The sequence below is a fragment of the Prionailurus bengalensis genome, chromosome A2, assembly GCF_016509475.1.
Source record: "Prionailurus bengalensis isolate Pbe53 chromosome A2, Fcat_Pben_1.1_paternal_pri, whole genome shotgun sequence".
NCBI lineage: Eukaryota > Metazoa > Chordata > Mammalia > Carnivora > Felidae > Prionailurus > Prionailurus bengalensis.
The window spans coordinates 55673889-55693266 of NC_057348.1; the positions used below are offsets into that span (position 1 = coordinate 55673889).

A 19378-nucleotide genomic window follows, 5' to 3' on the forward strand; every position below is an offset into this window, starting at 1 on the left:
GTACAGAGTGAGGGCCCATGGGTGGGGGGTGTCACAGAGAGGCAGGTTCTACCGGTGTGAGGACAAGCCACGGCCGTTGAGAAACAGATTGAGTTACCAAGAAAGTGAGCCCCCCGTCCCAAGAAGTATTCAAGCACAAGCAGCTTGACCAGGCGTCTCGGGGCTCCCAAGTCAGTGCTGCCTGGCTTGGGTGCTGTCCCAGACAGAAGCCTGAGGTTGGGAGTGGTCTCTGTAAGTGCCTGTGAAGGCCACGGTGCTGGGAGCCCACGCTGGAGCCCCCAGGCCCAGGAGGTGCTGGGAGAGGAAAGTCTCTGGGGGCCGCTTGGAGCTCGATAGAGAAGCCTCTGTGAGCCAGGGCAGATTGGGAGTGAGGGCTCCGTGCCACCTGGGTGGGGGATAGACCACCGCAGTGACAGGACCTGTGCGGGCACTACAGGAGGCCACAGGAGCCGGGCAGGAACAGGAGTGACAACAACAAGGGAAACCGTGCACAGGGCTATGGCGAACCAAGGAGCCCAGCGTGGTTCCTGCCTGGTGTGGCTCTGTGGGAATGCGGCCCACTGTGGCCGGACCTTCCGATTTTACACTCAGATTTTTCTGTGCAGTCCCTTCGTTTTAAGTCTGGGTGTTTAGAACTGGTAGTCACCGGTAGCTCTTAAAAAATACAGAAAAAGGTGAAAAGGAAGATGACCAGAGGCTCCAACACGTACATCTCCTGGCAAAGTGTGGGCCGCAAGCTGCCCATTCAGGCGACAGATGGTTAAGGGGCACCAATCTTGTTCTGCCAGAGCCTGTTTGTCGGTCAGGTGGTCTTCTAGCTCTGGAGGCATCCGCTCACTTCATCCTCAAGGCATTCCTATGAATGGTCTTATCATGATCCCCATTTCCCAGGTTAGGTAACAAGCCGAGGTTCCCACAGCTAATGAGCAAGGTCAGAATTCGAACCCAGTGCTCCTAGCTCTCGAGCTGGCCACGCGCTGCCACGGTGTGGTGGTCGCAGCACGGGCTGGCAGCAGGCTGCCTGGGTTCGCGTTCTGGCTCTGTCGCTCCTTCCTTCACGAGAAGGAAGCAGAGCTGGCAGGAGTGTCCTCGGGGCTGAGGTGGAGAGGGAAAGAGACAGGGCAGGGGAGCACTCACCCCAGGGCCTGGCACCTAGGTGGTCCTCAGAACAGGCTGGGCATAATTACAAGTCGTGTGAGCATGTGTCGTGGGAGAGGGAGTCTGTCTGGCAAGTGGCGGGGGTCACGCATGCACACCTTAGAGGGGAGCGAGCCCCTCTGGTGTGCAGAGGAGTGACACAGGCCAGCCGGGCCTGAAAGCAGGCCTCCCACTCTCTTCCTTCTCCTCTCCAGCCTCTTGCCACATCCTGTGTGTCAGAGCCTCCCAGGCTGCCAGGGTGAGTCACACAGGCCGAGCTGCTCACCTGGCCTGCCCCAGGATGATGTCCTGGGGTAAAGTGTAAGGCCCTGCCTATCCAGTCCTGTGGCTGGGAGTGCCTACCTATAGCCAGCACACCCCTCCAGGGTTCCCAGCTGCCCATTCCTCTGTATTCCTGTGGTCTCAGATCACTCCTTATGGCTGGGGTCACAGATCACAGGCTCCCTCCCGCCCTGGAAGCTGTCACTCCCTGGGGGTGGACAGAAGGATGGCAAGTGGCTTCCCTCTCCCGGCCTCAGTTTCTTCACCTGTGCCTACCAGGTTGGGCCCCTGTGAGAACTGAAGGAGAGAAGTCCTAGCCTGGGGTAAGAAAGGACCTGTGTATATCACATGGGAGAGGGTTTTAGAAGTCATGTCACTGCAGCAGGTGTGAGGGCCATGGTTGCCGTTCCAGGCAGCTCTTGGGGGAAGCAGATGCTGGGAACTGTCAGAGATCAGAAAACCAACCTTGGTGGGCTTCCTGGAGGAGATGGGCCCCCCAAATGAGTGAGGTTTGACTAAGCAAAGAAGAGAGATGAAGGTAACCCAGGTCTGCTGTATGGAGGGGGTGGCCAAAGGCCAGAGGTGGGGACTTGGGGTCAGTTCGGGGGTCATGGGTCCCTGAAGGGGTAACAGCCGCTGTTACCTGCAAGGTCACCTGCCACGTTAAGGAGTGAGAAGGGCCTTGCATTCTCCCCTCAGATCTTCCTGGGGCTGCCTTCTTCTTACTGGTCACCTTTCAGCTCAGATGTCCCCTCCTCAGAGAAGCTTCCCTTTCAATTCCTTCTTAGCCTTTTCTCAGATGCTGCCTTGTTCTGGAGCTTGCTCCCCTCCCTAGACCATAAGCTTGATGAGGACAGAGACCCTGTGTGTCTCATTCACAGCCACACACCAGAGCCTGGCATACAGAGACCTGCATACGTACAGAGTGAATGGTTGAGCACCTCATGGTCACTGATGGTTCTGGAGCGGAGGAGGTACGAAAATCATAGAAACTGACCAGGGATGCAGAGTACAGCTGTGGGCAGCGTCAGGAACAGGGTCTGGGAAGAGTGCAGGCTGGGTCCAACTTGATGTTTCTGAGCAGGAACAACTCTCACGGCTCAGGGAAACCCAGCTGAGGGGATACTCCCCATACCTACCAACTCCACTCTAGTTTGGGAAGATCCTTGAGGATACCCTTCCTGGAACAGCCATTGACCCTGACGCCATGTATTTTCCAGAGCCCGGAAGTAGAATTCAGGACTTCCCGTTGTACACGGGAATAGACCTGAGCACCCCTTTGTAGGGTGCAAAGGGAGGCCACCCAGGGCAGTGGCCATACTATTCAGGCAGAGCACAGAGGGAAGGCAGCTTTCCAGCCTAGCCCTGCGGTGGCCAGACTGTCACTCCCCGCTACAGGGCCCGCCAAGGGTCCAGGCACATATCTAAGTGGTCAGGAGCAAGGACAGCCACTTAGCTGGGGTTAGTAAGGCTCAGTGTATATCAGCTCAGGGTCCCATCTCTGTTTGAAGCCTCCGTTTCCCCATCTGTTAAATGGGGCCCTGATCCTCAATTTGTTCTGGACCCTCAGGTGCTGGTCAGGGCCTGGTGAGGGCCCCAGTGGGGAGATGCCCGCGGGATCCTGCAGGGTGCTATTTGTTATTCAAAGACATGGGGTCCCACCGCAGGACCTCCCCCACAGTAGGCTTCCGTGGGCCCCACACACAGCAGAGGTAGGGAGCTGACAGCAGAAAAGGGGCCAGCCCGCAGCCGCTCCTGACGGAGCATCTTGGAAAGGATCACAGATGTGTTTATCGCTGGCTCCCTTGCCCCTGCTGTGAGAAGACAAGACTCAACCCGACCACAGGCTCTGGGCTTGTTGGCAGCTGGTGAGAAGCAAAAGGAGGAGGAAGTCAGGGAAGGGTTATGTGTCCTAAGGGGCAGAGGTGGGGTGGCAGGCCCCGTGATGGGGGACCCAGGGCAGCCCACCGCCTCACCTGGCAGATGAGGGAGAATAAACGCCATGGGGCGTCCTGCCCTTACGGGTCTCCAGTTCGGGTCTGAGCCCGGGCAAAGCCAGTCGCTCACCTGCAGATGTGGGCCTTGGGCCTGGGGAGGCAGGGGCACCGCTGCAGGCCGGCAGGGCTCCCCCCGCACTGTCTCATGAAGTTGTGCGGTCCTCAAATCAGAATGGTCAGGGGAGAAGATAGAAATGGGGGTGCCAACAGCTCTTTTGGGAAGGTGATTTTAGAATTATAGTCTCTCCCTATTGGAAAATCAGGGGCATGATATTTTTAGAATGAAATCACAGACCGCTCAGGTTGGGATTGTAGAACGTGAGGTTCACATGCTCACGTGTGGAGTTTGGAATCATAGGATCTTTGGTTGGGAGGGAGAGAGGCGTCAGAAGCGCTGGGCTGACATCTTTGGATGGCGGGATTTTTGTGGTTTTGCATGATTTCTTCCCAGCCTTTTGGGGAGATGAACTAACCACAATTCTCGCCCTCAAGATGCTCAGTCTTGTGAGAGTGTCAGATAAGAGGAACAAAAAATAGGATTCCGGGCTACCCTCCACAGGAGAAATGCAATGCAGAAAGAAGAGGGAGTGGCTTCTTCTTGGAGAAGTCTGGAGACCTCTGGGAGGAAGAAGGGACTCCTTAGCAGGGCTTTGAAGGTTAAGTAGGAGTCCTCCAGGTGGACAAGGCAGGTGGGAAGAAGGAGGATAGTTCAGGCAGTGCAGGTGGCCGGTGAGGTGTTCTGTGTGTCCAGGGAGAGAGGGGTAATAGGCGATGAGGCTGCACAGGGGTGAGGACCAAATGCAGGGCCTTGAATGCCAGTTCAAGGAGTGAGACTTTCCCCTTCTGCAGGAAGTTCCTGAAGAGGCTTTGGTGGAGAAGTGTGTAGGCAGGTTTCTGGTCCTCTCTGGGACATAGTGTACAACAGAGTAAAGGGGGCACGGCAGCAGCATGTGCCCAAACTCAGCAGGGGCCTCGGGAGAGTGGGGAGGGACAGCTGTTCAGGAAGCAGAATAGACAAGACCCACCTTGGGTTGTGTTTGGGATGGATGGGTGGATGCCTCTTCTCACTGGGATCAGGACCTGGGGCAGGGGGAGACCAGTGTCAGGGGAAATGATCAGGGTACCTTTGGGTGCTTTTGGGACTGGGAGACCCTGTGGCCTGCAAGTGGGGGTGCCCAGGGGTATCCTGGATGCCTAGATCTTAATTCTGGAGAGAGATCTTGTCTGGAGCCACTTCCTGGCAGCCACCAGCAGGAGGCAGTAACAGAAGCCCTGGCCTTTGGTAGGACTGCCCAGAGGGAGGATTCGAGTGGGAAAGCAGGCGAGCTGGGCATTTGCCTTTGGGAAGTGGGCGTGGGGCAGGAGGACTATGGGGAGCCAAAGAGCAGTCCTGGAGGTGGAAGGAGAGCCAGGTGCGGGGGCCCTTCCAGAGACATTCCGCTGCACGTGTAGAATGCCCCTGTGGGGTTCAGAAAAGCCCAGCCTCTGCCAGGTGCCAGCTCTGGAACCCCAGCCAGGGGGATAGGAGACCGGCCTCTTGGAGCCTCCACAAACACATTGCACCTGGCGGGGCAGGCTGGTGAGGTCTTGCTGTGCACAGAGAGGGAAGTGTGCTGCAGCTCTGGGGCCTGGAGGGAGGGAGGGGCCCTCAGAGATCCCTTCCTGGGAGTGTGGTAACTGAGCCCCAGAGAGGCAGCCCCCAGGGATGGGGGCCCAGCTGGGATGGGGCTGGCCCTGCTGGAATGTGCTGCTTGCTCCGAGGGAGGTGAGCTCAGGGGGATGGAATGCCACTGGAGTGAGAAGTCACCTTCCAGTCCCTGCCCAGCCTCTCGCTCACGGGAGTGGTGGTGTGTGTGTGTGTGTGGGGGGGGGGGGTCGGTCTTGTCCCTTCCTGCCCTGCCCCGTCTGGTCTGGGTGCTCCTGGGAGCTGGATTTCCACCCTGCCCTGGCTGCAGGCAGGCCTGTGAGTCAAGGGACACCAGAGACCTGGCCCCTGGCAGCTGGGCGGGGCCCAGATAAGGCTTACTCAGCTATGCTCCTCTCCACCCTGCAGAGGGCCACTTGCATATTTGAGCAGATAGAGTGCTCAGCGGTGGCACGTTGAGGGCCAGAGGAGGAGCCAAGCCCTACCTGGTCTGAAGCCGGCTGCCCAGGCAAGGCTGAGTCCTCCTGGGGCCACCATGCCCTCCATTTCTGCCCCAGATTCAGGAGCAGCTATGGGTTCTCACCTTCCCAAATGGAAAGGCTTCTATTCAGAATTGAGGCACATGGGCCAGTGGCAGCTTTGGGCCAATCTTGGCCTCCAGAGCTTCGGTCTCTTCCATGGTCTCAGAAAGGTCTTCCAGATCTGACGTGTGGGGAAGGGGAGGACACAGGGTTCTTAGGACCAGTGGATACCAATTTTGTCTGAGGCCATGCATTCCTGGAATTTGCCAGCCTTGTTCTTGCCTCAGGGCCTTTGTACATGCTCTTTCCTCTGTCTAGAATGCTCTTCCCTCAATCTTTGCATAACTAGCTCCTTCTATTCCTTCAGGCCTCTGCTTAGATGTCCCCTTCTCAGGGAGTCCCTCCCTGACTTTCCTCCCCTACATCTACTTCAGCTCTCTCTGGATACTACTCTGCTTTATTTTCTATGGAACACTTACCCCCATATGAAATTATCTTATTTACATAGCTCATTATGTCTTTATTGCCTGTCTTCTTCCACTTCAATGCCAGCACCGCAGGGTAGGGATGAGGTAAGTGCACAGGTGGGTTCTCTGTGCCTAGGACAGTGCCTGGCACATATTAAGTCCTCAAGAGATCTTTGCTGAGTGAATGAATGAAATGACAAGTATCTGCTCTTACCTTGGGGAATTTCCCAGGAGTAAGAGTGCCAGATAAAATACAAGACTCCCAGTTAAATTTGAATTTGAGATAACAAATAGTTTCTTGGTATGAGTATGTCCCAAATATTATGTGGGACATACTTATACCAAGAAACTATTGCTGTTTAACTCAAATTCAACTTTTACCATGTTTCTTGTACTTTTAAGTACAAGTTTTTTATGCCGACATATTATAAATTTTTTTTTTCAACGTTATTTATTTTTTTGGGGACAGAGAGAGACAGAGCATGAACGGGGGAGGGGCAGAGAGAGAGGGAGACACAGAATCAGAAACAGGCTCCAGGCTCTGAGCCATCAGCCCAGAGCCTGACGCGGGGCTCGAACTCCCGGACCGCGAGATCGTGACCTGGCTGAAGTCGGACGCTTAACCGACTGCGCCACCCAGGCGCCCCAATGCCGACATATTATAGATACACGTGCAGTTGCCCCAACACAGAAAGATACCGCGTACCTTTCCCCGGTTTTCCCTAGCAGCTTGCAAAACTATGGTACGATATCACAAGCAGGATGCTGGCATCGATACGGTCATGGCATGGAACATTTCTCTGAGATAAATGCCCCAGAGTGCGAACACTGGGGTGGATGGTAGTTGTCTGGTTAGCTTTGTAAGAAAGTGCATCCCCACCGGCGATGTACAGGGATCCAGTTACCCCGCGTCCTCACCAGCATTTGGCATTGCCGCTGGTGTTTACTGCTGCCATTTTGGTAGGCGTGATAGTGGTAAGGCCACCGACACACTGTGGCCTTAATGAGCGTTTCCCTAATAGCTAATGATGCTGCACATCTTTCCGTGTGTTTGTTTGCCATCCATATATCTTCTTCAGTGGAATGTTTTCATGTCTTGTGCCCGTTTATTTTTATTTTTGAGTCAAAAAAATTTTTTTTAATATTTGCTTATTTTTGAGGGGGGAGCAGGGGAGGGGCAGAGAGAGAGGGAGACACAGAATCCAAAGCAGGCTCCAGGCTCCGAGTTGTCAGCACAGAGCCCTGTTCGGGGCTCGAACCCACGAACCGTGAGATCACGACCTGAGTTGAAGTCGGATGCTCAACCGACTGAGCCACCCAGGCGCCCCTCTTGTGCCCATTTTCTAATTAGGCTGTTTATGTTTGTACTGTTGAGTTTTGAGGTTTCTTTATACATCCTAGATGTTAGTCTTTTGTTAGACACATGTTTTGCAAATCGTTTTTTTTCTCAGTGTCTGGCTTGTCTGTCTGTCCTTGTCACAGGGTCTTTTCAGAGCAGTAAGCTTTTAACTTTGATCAGGTCCAATTTATCAGTTTTTCCTTTTGTGGATAGTGCTTTTGGTAATGGGCTAAGAACTTACTGACCCCCAGTCCCAAAGTCTGTGATTTGTTTTTTAAATGAGCTAGTTGTTTTGAAATCAACAAAGGCTTCTTTGTTATTTTAAAAAAATGTATTTATTTATAATTGTAGTAAAATATACATAACATCACACTTACCATCCTAATCATTTTGAAATGTACAATTTGGCGGTGTAAGTCCAACAGCACGGAGCCCGACACAGGGCTCGAACTCGTGAACCACGTGAGATCATGACCTGAACGGAAATCAAGAGTCAGCCGCTTAAGGAACAGAGCCACCCAGGGGCCCCTCTCTGTGGCTATTTAACTTTCAATTAATTACAAACAAATAAAAGTAAACGTTCAGTTCCTCAGTCCACATTTCAAGTGCTGGGGGGCCACATGTGTCTCATGGCTGCCGTCTCAGACGGTTTCATCTTTTCAGGGAGGTCTGTTGGACAGCACCCATCAGCTTGGGGGAGCAGTGGGCGCAGACATTGGTGTTGTTATTAAGGGGACTCGGGAAGGTCTTGGCAGCAGTGGGAGCGAATCCGTTCACCTCCTGGCCCCTAGCCAGCCCAAGGGGTTCTCAAATAGTGGCCATCTGATTTCTCTTGGAAGGAATTCTCAGTGTGGCTGCTGGCCCTTCAGCCAGGGGGCTCATTTGAAACCGAAGTGAGGTGGGGAGGGGGCCCTGAGGGGCCTCCCAAGTGGGGTGAAGCCGAGGGGGCTCGATTTCACCGTGGTGAGACCTAGTCAGAAGGCGCCCACCAGGGACAATCGCTGCCTTTGTCCTCAGGAGGGGGACTGGGGTTCCTGGGTGTTATCAAATCTGCTGGGATGAAGGGAGGGGGAGCCAAGTGCTGGTGGGGGAGACAGGGAGGGGAGGGGCAGGAGTGGTCTTAGAGGGGAGGAGGGAGGAGTGGGGTGGGGCCCAGCAAGATGGGGGAGCAGGCGGGTCACTTTCCCTAATTCTGAAAGCTTGCATGTCCTTTGAGGAGAAACCCAGGTGCCTGTGTGTCCTGAAAAAGGGCTCCTTGCCTGAGAGATGGGCTTCTTTAAATCATGACCTTGCAGCGTGCCGTAGAGTTGCAAATAACCAACATTGCTCACAGCGGCCAGTGCTTGCTGTGTCCCAGCACTCTGTCTAAGGGAGTTAATCTGTTTCACTGGCCTAACAACCTTGGGAGATGGGCGGGGTGGGGGGATCCTTGTTAACTCCATTCCACAGTAGGGCAGCTGAGGTCCAGGCAATGACTTGAGCAGCATCTCAGGCTCCTGGGAAGTCCCAGAGGTAGCAGAATGAGTTACCTCATCTCAGGGTCTCCCTGGATGTTGGGGGTGGGACCACGCTCTGGGCCGGGAGGGTGCAGGCAGTATGAGCCCAGCATTCAGCTGCTCTGTGCACCCCTCTCAAGGCCTGACGTAACACGTGCCCGCCCATTCCAGGTGCTCTCCGTAAATTATCTCACAGGGAAGGGCCTGTGTTGTCACTCCCATTTCACAGATGTGGAAAACTGAGGCACAGATCAGTTAAGTGGTACACTGAGGTTGCTGAGGTAGAAAGCATCCGAGTCAGGATTCCCTCCCGGCCATCTGCCTTTGTAGCCTGTGCTCTATGCAGCCTCTTCTCATCCTACAGTAATGTATATATATAGTTGTGTGTGTGTACTGTATATGTATATATACACACATATGTGTTTATATATACATAATATGTGTGTGTACATGTATGTATTTGAGGGAGGGGGAGCCTAGAGGATTGGTTGTATTACAAAGTAATAATTCTAACAAGAACATTGGTAAAACACTTTATAATTTGCAAAACCTTTCTTTGACACTTTGATGGCCAAGGCTTGAAACGCTCTTCCAAGGGAGTGGTGAAAATGTGCCCATTTTGCAGGCGAGGCGATTGAGGCTCTGGCTGGGTGCCACGCAGTTTGCTGGGAGGGTTGCTCTGTGGGAGCTATTCTCCCCTGGGCTTTGAGGCTCCTGGCAGGGTGCGGGGAGGCAGGTCAGAGGGCCCCTGGCCACACTGTGCTCTTGACTCATGAAGGGATGTTGGACTTTTGTTCCACTCTGGGAACTGTGAATGACACAGCCGGGGAAAGAGCTACAATAAAAACCCCAACTTTGCAACTTGTATATGGCGTGACCTTGGGCAGTTTTCCCCCTCTGAGCCTCAGTTTCCTCACTGGGGGAAAAGTGATGATTTGTACTCCCCAGAGCCGCTGTGTAGACTGAACGGGACAATGCTCAAGAGTGCTGGGTTCTGTGCTCTCTTGCTTGATGAGTGCTCAGAAAACAGTAGCTACTATTGTGAATATTGTTATTATTAGTAGCAATGCTAGTCATTTTAAAGCTACGATTAGGTTTTAATCCCTATATTCTATTCCTAAGGGTCTTTCTAGCTCCATTTAAAGCTCCCTTTTTCCCCACATAGCAGACAGGTAGCATGCTGGAAGGACTGGGGAGCAGATGTGTGAGAGGTCATTGGGATTGTCACTTTACTGGACAGGAGACCAAGCCCTTGCAATGCCACACTGGTCCTCCCGGCTCTGAGACAGAGGAGGTCTGTCTGGGTCTGTCAGTCATGTCTGAGCAGCCACCTCCAAAGAGGGCCCTGCCCTTGCCCTTTCTGGCCCCACGCCACAGGTACCCAAGTACATGCCACATTCCGGGACCTGCAGGTTGTCCAGTCCCGTCTCCTGCCCAGATTTCCCACCCAAAGGCAAGCCTCACACATCCAGCTGCCTGCCACTCTCCGCTCCAGGATATCTGCTGGAAAACTCCACCTGCCCCAAACCTCCCTGCTCATCTCGCTCCTGCCAACGGGCTCCTGCTTTATTCCTCCCAACCCCCAGCTCCATCCTTCCAGTTGTCCAGGCCAAAAAGCTTGACTTGGTCCTTGACACTTTCCTTCACACCCCACATCCAATTTGTTGATTCTACCTGTGACATCTTTCCGGAATCTTCCCCCTTCTAACAGCCCATACCCCTAATCCTCTGGTCCACGCTGCCGTCATCTCTTCCCTGAAATAGTACAACAGCCTCCTAACTTGTTTCGCTTCTCCCACCTTGGCCCCTGTGGTCTTATCCAGCATAAGTGAAACCATGTCTCCTCTGCTCATGACTTTGTAGTGGCTCCCAACTCACTCAGAGTAAACATCAAGTTTTCACCATGCCCGACATGGCTCTTCATGACCTGGGCCCCCATGACCCTTTGACCTCATCTCCTTCTACTTCCTCTTCGCTCTCTCTGTTCCACCTGTTCCTTAAACACACTGGGTCTATCCCTACCTCAGGACCTTTGTACTTGCTGTTTCCTCTGCCTGGAATGCTCACCCTCCAGACATTCACCCCTTCACCTCCTCAAGTCTTGGCTCATGTACTACCTTCCTAAGGAGGCCTTTCCTGACCACTCTATTTGCAACTGCTGCCCCGTCTGCCTCACCACTTCCTGTCCCCTTCCATGTTTTCTTTTTCTACATAGTACTTATGACCACCTGACATAATATTGGTAGTTTGCCAAATGATCCCAGTGTGGCTGGGAAAAGTTAAAAGTGTTTGCTGTAGGAGCCCTCCTATGGGAACAGTGCAGGCTCAGACAGACGCTTCCTTCCCGCCTTTTAAACTCAAGTCTGTGCCTTCAATATTGGTTCCTATGGACCAGCTTTACATTGGGATTTCATTCTAACTCCTATGTAGCCTTTGTCTTACTCTGGGCACTATTCTAAGTACTTCCTATCTATTAACTCATAAAAATCTCAACCTGGTGAGATAAGTACTGTTGTCAGCTGCCTTTTATGAATGAGAACCCTGAAGCACATAGAAGTTCATTGACTCACCCAAGGTCACACGGCTAATGAAGGGAGATCCAGGATCTGAATCCAGGCAGTCTGGCTCCAGAGTCTATACTTTTGCTATATTCCTTTTTTCTGCACTCACTCAGTCGTTATGTATTTATAGACTGTCTTCTTTGTGTCAAACACAAGATTTTAGAGACCCACAGATGACAGAAAACATGGTCCTTTCCATCAGAGAGCTCACAGTCTTATAGGGAGTGAAGAGCAAGTAAATAAGGGGAAAGGAAAAAAAATATTCATCCAGTAAACATCCACTAACACCTACTAAGTGTTAGGCACTGGAAATCAGAGATAATATTTCTGCTTTTGAGATCCTTACATTGTAATAACAGAAGGAAATGGTGAATGACTGCATATATTCATGATGGCATAAGCTGGATTTGGTAAAAGACAGTGTAGGGGACTGTGGGACCCCAGGATATGAGGTCTAACCATCTGGGGGTTGGTTTGGATGGGTGGGTGGTGGATGGCTGAATGGTTGGACAGATGGTTGGATGGTTATGTGGATGGATAGATGGATACTTGAATGGATAGATGTTAGAAGATGGATGGATGGATGGATGGATGGATGGATGGACAGGTATTTGGAAGGATGGATGGATGGATGGATAGTGTTTGGAAGGATCGTTGGATGAATGGTTATATGGGTGGACAGGTGGATGAATGGATGGATGGATGAATGGATAGTTATTTGGAAGGATGGCTGCTTGAATGGATGGGTGAAAAGCTGAGCTCATTGCTGGCAAGCTGGACATTTTCCCAGTGAGATCAGCAGACCAGCTGAAAGAAAGGGATGGAAATCCATGCATTCATTAATTCAGCAAATGTTTATTAAGCACCTATTTATGTGTCTGGTACTGTTTTAGGTTCTGGGATTAGAGGGTGCTTGCCTTTATGGAGCTCACATTCCAGAGGGAAAACAGAGGACAAACAAATAATCAAACACAGAGAGAATCTACTGTGAGAGAGCAATAAAGCCATGATTAAAAAAGGAAAGCACAGTGAGAAGAGGGGATGACAGGGGCAGGGGTGGGGGGCGTTTTATATTGGGTAGTCAGGAGGAGTCTCTCTGAGAAGGTGAGTTCTGAGCAGGAAGTGAGGAAGGGGGCCCTGTGGGGAATAGCATTAGAGACAGAGGGAACCACAGGCACAAGAGCCTGAGGCCCAGAGGCCAGTGTGTTTCTCACTGAGGGAGAGAGGGGAAGGTAGGAGGTGAAGTCACATGGGTGTGTTTGGGAGTGGGGCTGGGAGCGGGGAGGGCACATCACCTCCCGACCCCTGTGGGTTTGGTTGTGTCCTGGAAAGCCAATGGTGGATTTTGAACCTGGGCCGATGTGCCTTTGGAAATGCACCACCCTCCCTGTTCCCCTCTTGTGGGTTCCCAGCCCTGCTCCCTCCCGGCCTGCTCACAGTTGGGAGGCTGTCAGCATTTTAATTACAGCTCCCAGCTCTCAATGGTTTACAACTCAACCGTAAAACAGGCCCTGGGCAACCCGTGGCACCTCTGAGTGATTTACTTGCTTACCATTTCTATATTTAGTGCCATTTAATGCCTGTGGGCCAAGTTTTCAGAGAGAAAAAGAAGGAGGAATTTAGGGGGAGTTGGTCACATTGGTTTTTGTTTTTTTTTGTTTTTGTTTTTTTTGTTGTTGTTTTAACACACAGCTCTGTTTTCCAGTTATTTTCTGAGATTATTTCCCAGCCTTTAAAAAGTTACAAGGTGCCAACCAATGGTGTATTCTGTGTGCATTTCTAAGAGAGACTGGTCCCTCGCGAAGCTGCCCTTTTTTCTTGAAAGTATGTTTGCTTCCTGGTGCGAGAGAGCAGGGTTTGAAGGACGGCACGGACCAAGTGTATGACTCTGGGACAATGGCATCCGTTAGGATTTCGTGTAATGCAGGCTGGACTTCGGGCCATTGGCTCCCACTCCATGCCGGAAACGGGGATCCCCCAGACCTCCAGTCGAGGCGTCCACAAGGCATCTCAAATTTACACGTGCACACAGATCACCTAGCGAGTGTGTGGAAAAGCAGATTCCGGAATCCGTACTTCCAACGAGCCCCCACGAGGCCATGCTGTTGGTCCTGGGGCCATGCTTTGGGCAACAAGGAATTGACCAGCTGTCCGATAGAAATTAACACAAGCTGTGTAGGTAATTTAAATTTCCTAGTAGCCACATCAAAAAAGTTAAAAAGGGGATACTAAACTTAATAATATATTTTATTTAATCTAAAACACCCAAAATGTTATCATTTCAATATGTAATCAACATGAAAATACTGAGATGTTTTATGTTATTTTTTTTTTTCCGTAACAAGTCTTTGAGATCTGGTATTTGCTTTACACTTAAAGCTCATCTCCATGCAGACTGGCCACAGTCTGAGTGCTCGTGTGGCCGGCGGCTCCCATTTTGGACGGTGCAGATCTAAATCTGGCTTGCACACCTCTGGTGCCGGAGAGCCCACTCCCTCTGCAAAGTCCACTCCCATCCTGCAGGCTCAGTTGGGAGTTGCGCCCTAAAACAACTAGGAAGAGCCACCTTTGCTCCCCAGGTCCTCCAGCTCATTGGCATCCTCTGCAGAAAAGAGTCCTGCAAAAATCTGGAAGCACCGACCAGGCCCCCTTGAAGCCCTGTCCTCTAGCTCCCTCCTGTGAGGCAGGCACGTCACATACTCTTCCTCGGTTAGCAACCCTGAGCCGGTTTCTGTTGTTCTCAACCCCCAGTTTTCTAGCTGAAGAATCAGGCTCAGAGAGGTGAAGTGATATTCCTGTGATCACCCAGCCAGGAGGTGCCAGAGCTAGGACTCCCAGCGGGGACACTGAAAACTCCTCTCTCTGCTCTAAGATGCTCCAGTTCCCTTGGTGTGATCTGGCTTCTGAGGACCTTCCAGGCCCACTCGCACTCCACCAAATTCGCAGGGCCAGCCCACGTGGCACTGACAGAGCCTCAGAGATGGCCGGGGGAGTGGGGCACAGAAGCGACACAGCTCTTGGTGGCTGGGCTGGGACAAAAGCCCAGGTGCCTCCGAGCCCTTGGGTCTCAGCTCCTGAAGCAGTTCCCTGTAGCTTCAGAGCAGTAAGAAATCAGTTATTCCTCCATCATGGCCCCCCTCCGCTGCGGGGCGAGGCCCCACCCCACCTCTCTGGAAACTGGCCTGGCATAGAGATAACCCAGGGTGTTTTTCCCAGTTGCCTGGCTGGAAAAAACCTGACTCCATCGGGGGCAGGAAAAGGCATATCTCAGGGGACGTGTGCCTGAGCCCATGTCCTCTGGGACATGTGGGGCAACAAGGAACCTGAGGCCAGACCGGCCCACCCTCCTGGATACCAGCTCCTGTGCCCAGACACCGACACAAAGAGAACTTTTGTCCTGGGATGGGGGTTCAAAGGGCTTCATTAGTACCTGGTCGCCCAGGCGGGGCCTTGTTGGGATCAGGGAAGTTCATCTGGGGGTGGCCAGGGGCACAGAGGATGACCTCATTCTTGAGTCTTCCCTCCATGCACTGGAGTGTCCATCCCTTATGTCCCCTGTCATTAGGCCCCTCCGTGGGGTGTCAGCCTTCCTCTGTGGACTAAGTCAGGGCCTCTTTACAAGATCCCACCGGGAAGGAAATGGCCAACTAGGCTCCTGAGCCGCGATGAATTCATTCATTTGTTCACTAACTCACTCCTTGATTGCATCCAAATGCTAGCTGAGCACCTCCCATGAGGCAAGCCTCTTCTAGATGCCTCCTGAACAAGAGATAAGGGCAGTGATTTTTTTGGAGCTGACATTTAGGCAGGGAGGGGGGAGGAAAATGAGCTATCTCCAGGGGCCCTGAGTCTTAGAAGATGTAAGTGGAGATATGACAGCCGGGGGAGAATGCATGGGTCACCATGGAGAGTTGCTTTGAGGAGCAGAACTGTAGCTGAGGGACCAGAGGAAGGGTGTCACAGGCAGAGGGAATAGTAGCTGCAAAGGCCCTGAGGCAGCATGGGCTTCGTGTGGTTCAGAAAGACCTGACATTAAGTGTTTACAGAAGGGATTTTCAGGGCCGCGCAACCAGCCCCGTAAAAATTTTAGAATGTTTTCATCCCCGCCGAAAGAAAGCACGTGCCTATTAGCAGTTGCTCCCCACTCCTAATTCCCCCAGCCCCGGGCAATCATTAATCTGCTTTCTCTCTCTGGATTTGCCAGTTCTAGACATCCATATAAACGGAATTGTACAATACGTGACCATTCACGTCTGGCTTATTTCACTCAGCTTAATGGTTTCAAGGTCCGTCCGTGTTGAGCCTGTGTCAGTATTTCATCCCTTTTTATGGCTGCGTAATACTCTATCATACGAATATGCCACATTCTGTTTTTCTGCTCTTCAGCAGGTGGGCGCGTGGGTCGTTTCATGTTTGGGCTCCCGCGAATAGTGCTGCCGTGAACATTCTCCTCCGAGTCTTGTGTGGATGTGTGTTTCTGGTCTGACTGTTGCACTGTCCTTGTGGTCAAATACCACAGGCCTTTGAAATTTCATCTTCAGCATTGTCCTTGAAGGCGCACAGGTCTCTGGGTCAAGAGAGGAGGGTCTGGACACAGGCACCGGCCTGCTGGGCAGCACGGGCCGGCCATGCCCTGGGCGCTGGGGCTCTGATCCCCATAGGGCTGGCAGGGTGTGGCTGATTCACCACCAAAGTAGGTTCATAGGGGCCTTCCTCTGGAAAATGGCCAAGCTCTCTTCCAGCTTCTGTGAGCTTCCTTACTGTTCATCTGCAGTTCTGCCTGGCTGAGCCCCCGTCTTATTGCTTCCTGCACCTGCTCAGCCCCCCGGTCTGTCATTCATGCGACTACCCGAGGGGGCTTCCCAAATGCCAAGTCCCTCTGTGTCCCATGCGAAGGCCAGGCTGGCCCTCTCCTCATATCTTGACTGCTTCCTGCTCCCCTGTGCTCCGGGGCCTTTGCCCATGCTCTTTTCTCTGCCTGGTCTGTCCTTGCCTCCTTTTTCTCCGGCCACGTCCTTCTTGACATCCTGGTCTTGACTCAGGAGGACATTTCCTCACCTCACTCCAGTCAGTTTCCTCTGTTACTGCTCTCAGTCGTTCATTTAGTGAGTATTTTCCGGCACCAACTATGGTCCTGGCACCAGTCTAGGTGCTGGGGACCCAGCAGGGAGCAGACAGACAAGTCCCTATCCTTGAGCGATGTACATTCTAGTGGGAGACAAGAGCAACCGAACAAAGAAAATGCGTGCTATGTCAGTTACTGACACAAGGGAGCAAAATGAATCAGGGCAGGGGTCAGGAAAAGTGTTCTTGGAAAGGAGAGATTTGAGCAAGGGTCAAGTGAGGGACGGAGCCCTACGGAGGGTGGGGAAGAGTGTTCCAGGCAGAGGGATAGCAAGTGTAAAGGCCCTGAGGCAGGAGCACGCCTGGTGTGTGGGAAAAACAGAAAGGAACCTATTGTAACTTGAGCGCAGTGGACAAGACATCCGAGGTGAGGTCAGAGGTAGCAGGGGATGATAGTGGTAGATGGAGACAGAACTGTATGGTGAGCCCCATGTACCCAACGCCGAACTACAACAACCCCAACATTTGTTCAAGAGCCATCAACATTGTTTTAGTCTCCACCCCAGTTCCTCTAAACCAGAACCGGTTAGGGCAGACATCATGTTACTCCACTAATCAATAAGGATTTTTTAAAAACATAATAATGGTACTGTTATTACCTGGAACAACACGAAGAATTCGTCAATGCTCTATGATACCCCATCTGATTCAGATTCCTCCATTGGCTCAAAACGTCTTCCAGTTGGGTTGCAGGAGGCAAACTGCTGGGGGTATGACCGCAGGAGGGGTAGGTGTGTGCTTCCCTTCAGAGCCACCGCTGGGAGAGGCTGGCCTCAGCCTGCGTGACACTTGGGTGCATGGTCACCTTCCCCGCAGAGCATAAGCTTCCAGAGAGCAGGGGGCTTGCCTCTTCCTGCCCACCTGGCCATCAACCTCAGGGCCCAGCCTAGGGCAGGGGTTAAATGAACATGTGGTGGAAAGATGAATAGTAAAAGAATGAATGAATGAATGAATGAATGCTCCAGAAGTCGGGGGGAACGTGTGGGTTCAGTGGCTCCACCTCGCTCCTGCCGGCCTCCCTGCCCCTCATGCTATAGTGGGGTCACCTGACTACCATCCAGGCCATGGTCCACATTCCCCACCCAGACCCTGTCTCTAGGGCTGACCCTGTCGGAGGCAGCCCCTGCCCCTTAGTCATCCCAGCTCCCCCCAGTGAGTCCGCTCATGAGAAAGAAGCAGACAGAGTGTGTCTGGGAGAGATGGGATGGGGCTAGGAGGCGGCTCCTGGAGCCACCACTGGCCCCCTTGGGCCTGTCCATTCTACCTCGAAAACGGGGTTTCTACCTTCCATGCCCTCAACAACCCTTTGAAAGGGTTGTGCTAGAATCAGCTGATAGGTGAGCAAAGCTGAGGCCTGGCCTAGGGTCCCTGGCAGGAAGCACAGTGAAGCCCGTCTGCTGCTCCCAGCTGGGCTCGCTCACCTCCAAGCGTGTGTGTGTGTGTGTGTGTGTGTGTGTGTGTGAGATATGTGCAAGCCTGTGAGGAGTGTATGTGTGTATGATGTGTGAGCATGGGGGGACTCTATGTGTGTATGTATGTGTTCGAGCACAGGAGGTTATGCAGTGTGTCGGGGTGGGTGAGGGACTATCTGAGTATGTGCCATGCAGGGCTGACTGGCGTGTGGTGGTGTGTAAGAGTGTGCACACGTGTGTGTGACTGGGAGTGGGGCAGCAGGCGAGCCCGAGCACCTGTGCGACTGTGTGGTGAGGACCATGAGGGTGTGAACGGGGTGGGGGCCGCTGGGGCCATGCATACATGGAGGGTGCGTGTGTAGGTGGCACAAGGGGTGTGTCTGGGTGTGTGTGCCTGTGTGCAGGGGTGTACAGGTGTACTGGGGGGAGCGGGAACCTAGAAGGAGACAGGTCTAGGGGTGGGGGGGGGGGTCTGTCCCTGAGACATGGTTCCCTATGAGTCCCCAGGGTTGGGCAGGGGCCAGTCCGTGGAGGCCTCGAGAGCCGGGCAGACTGGGCTCGAACCCCAACGACAGGGAGCCAGGGTGGCCTCTGAGCAGTTGTAACCTGGCCAGCGCTGAGTTTCAGAAGGTCCCAGTCTAGACCAGGAAACTTCTCTCTCCGCTTTGGGTTGACACTCCTTTTCCTGAGGCCCGGGCTGGACGCCGGGCCTGCCTCGCCGTCAGGGCTAACCCGGCTTCTCTCCACTACCTCTGTCCTGTGGGGTGTGACTTTCCCCCTGCCATTCCCACCTGAGGCAGACGGGGATATTTGCTTGAGGTCAGTGCATCCAATATGACTTAAAGAATGTGGCTGAGAAGAAAATACTCCAAATGTTTACTGAAAAAAAGCTGCCTTTTCCTCTCTTTCATCTGAGTTGCCCAGAGGAATACAGCTGCAGCTGGGTGATATGCAGCTTTCTGCTCATGATGGATTGACACGCGGGGCGGGCGGGGGGTGGGGGAAGGGAAGGAGGATGAGGAGCAGAGGAGGAGGGGCAGCAGGAGGGAGAGGAGCAGCTGGAGGGGGAGGACCAGCTAGAAGGGGAGGAGCAGGAGGAGGAAGAACAGAGGAGTAGCAGGGAGAGGAGGAGGAGCTGTAGGAGGAGGAAGAACAGGAGGAGGAGGAGCAAGAGGAGGAGGAGGAGGAGCAGGAGGAGGAGGATCAGGATGAGGAGGAGCAAGAGGAGGAGGAGGAAGAACAGGGAGAGGAGGAGCAAGAGGAGGAGGAAGAACAGGAGGAGGAGGAGCAGGAGGAGGAGCAGGAGGAGGAACAGGAGGAGGAAGACAGGAGGAGGAGCAGGAGGAGAAGTAGGAGCAGGAGGAGGAAGAACAGGAGGAGGAGGAGCAGGAGGAGGA

At 53.0% G+C, this 19378-nt stretch overlaps 1 protein-coding gene across 1 annotated transcript in view; it reads left to right on the forward strand.

The window, feature by feature from the left end:
- Window positions 1-19378, forward strand: part of WNT7A (Wnt family member 7A) — a 63269-nt gene that overhangs the window by 25037 nt on the left and 18854 nt on the right. The gene's annotated exons all lie outside the window — the stretch shown is intronic.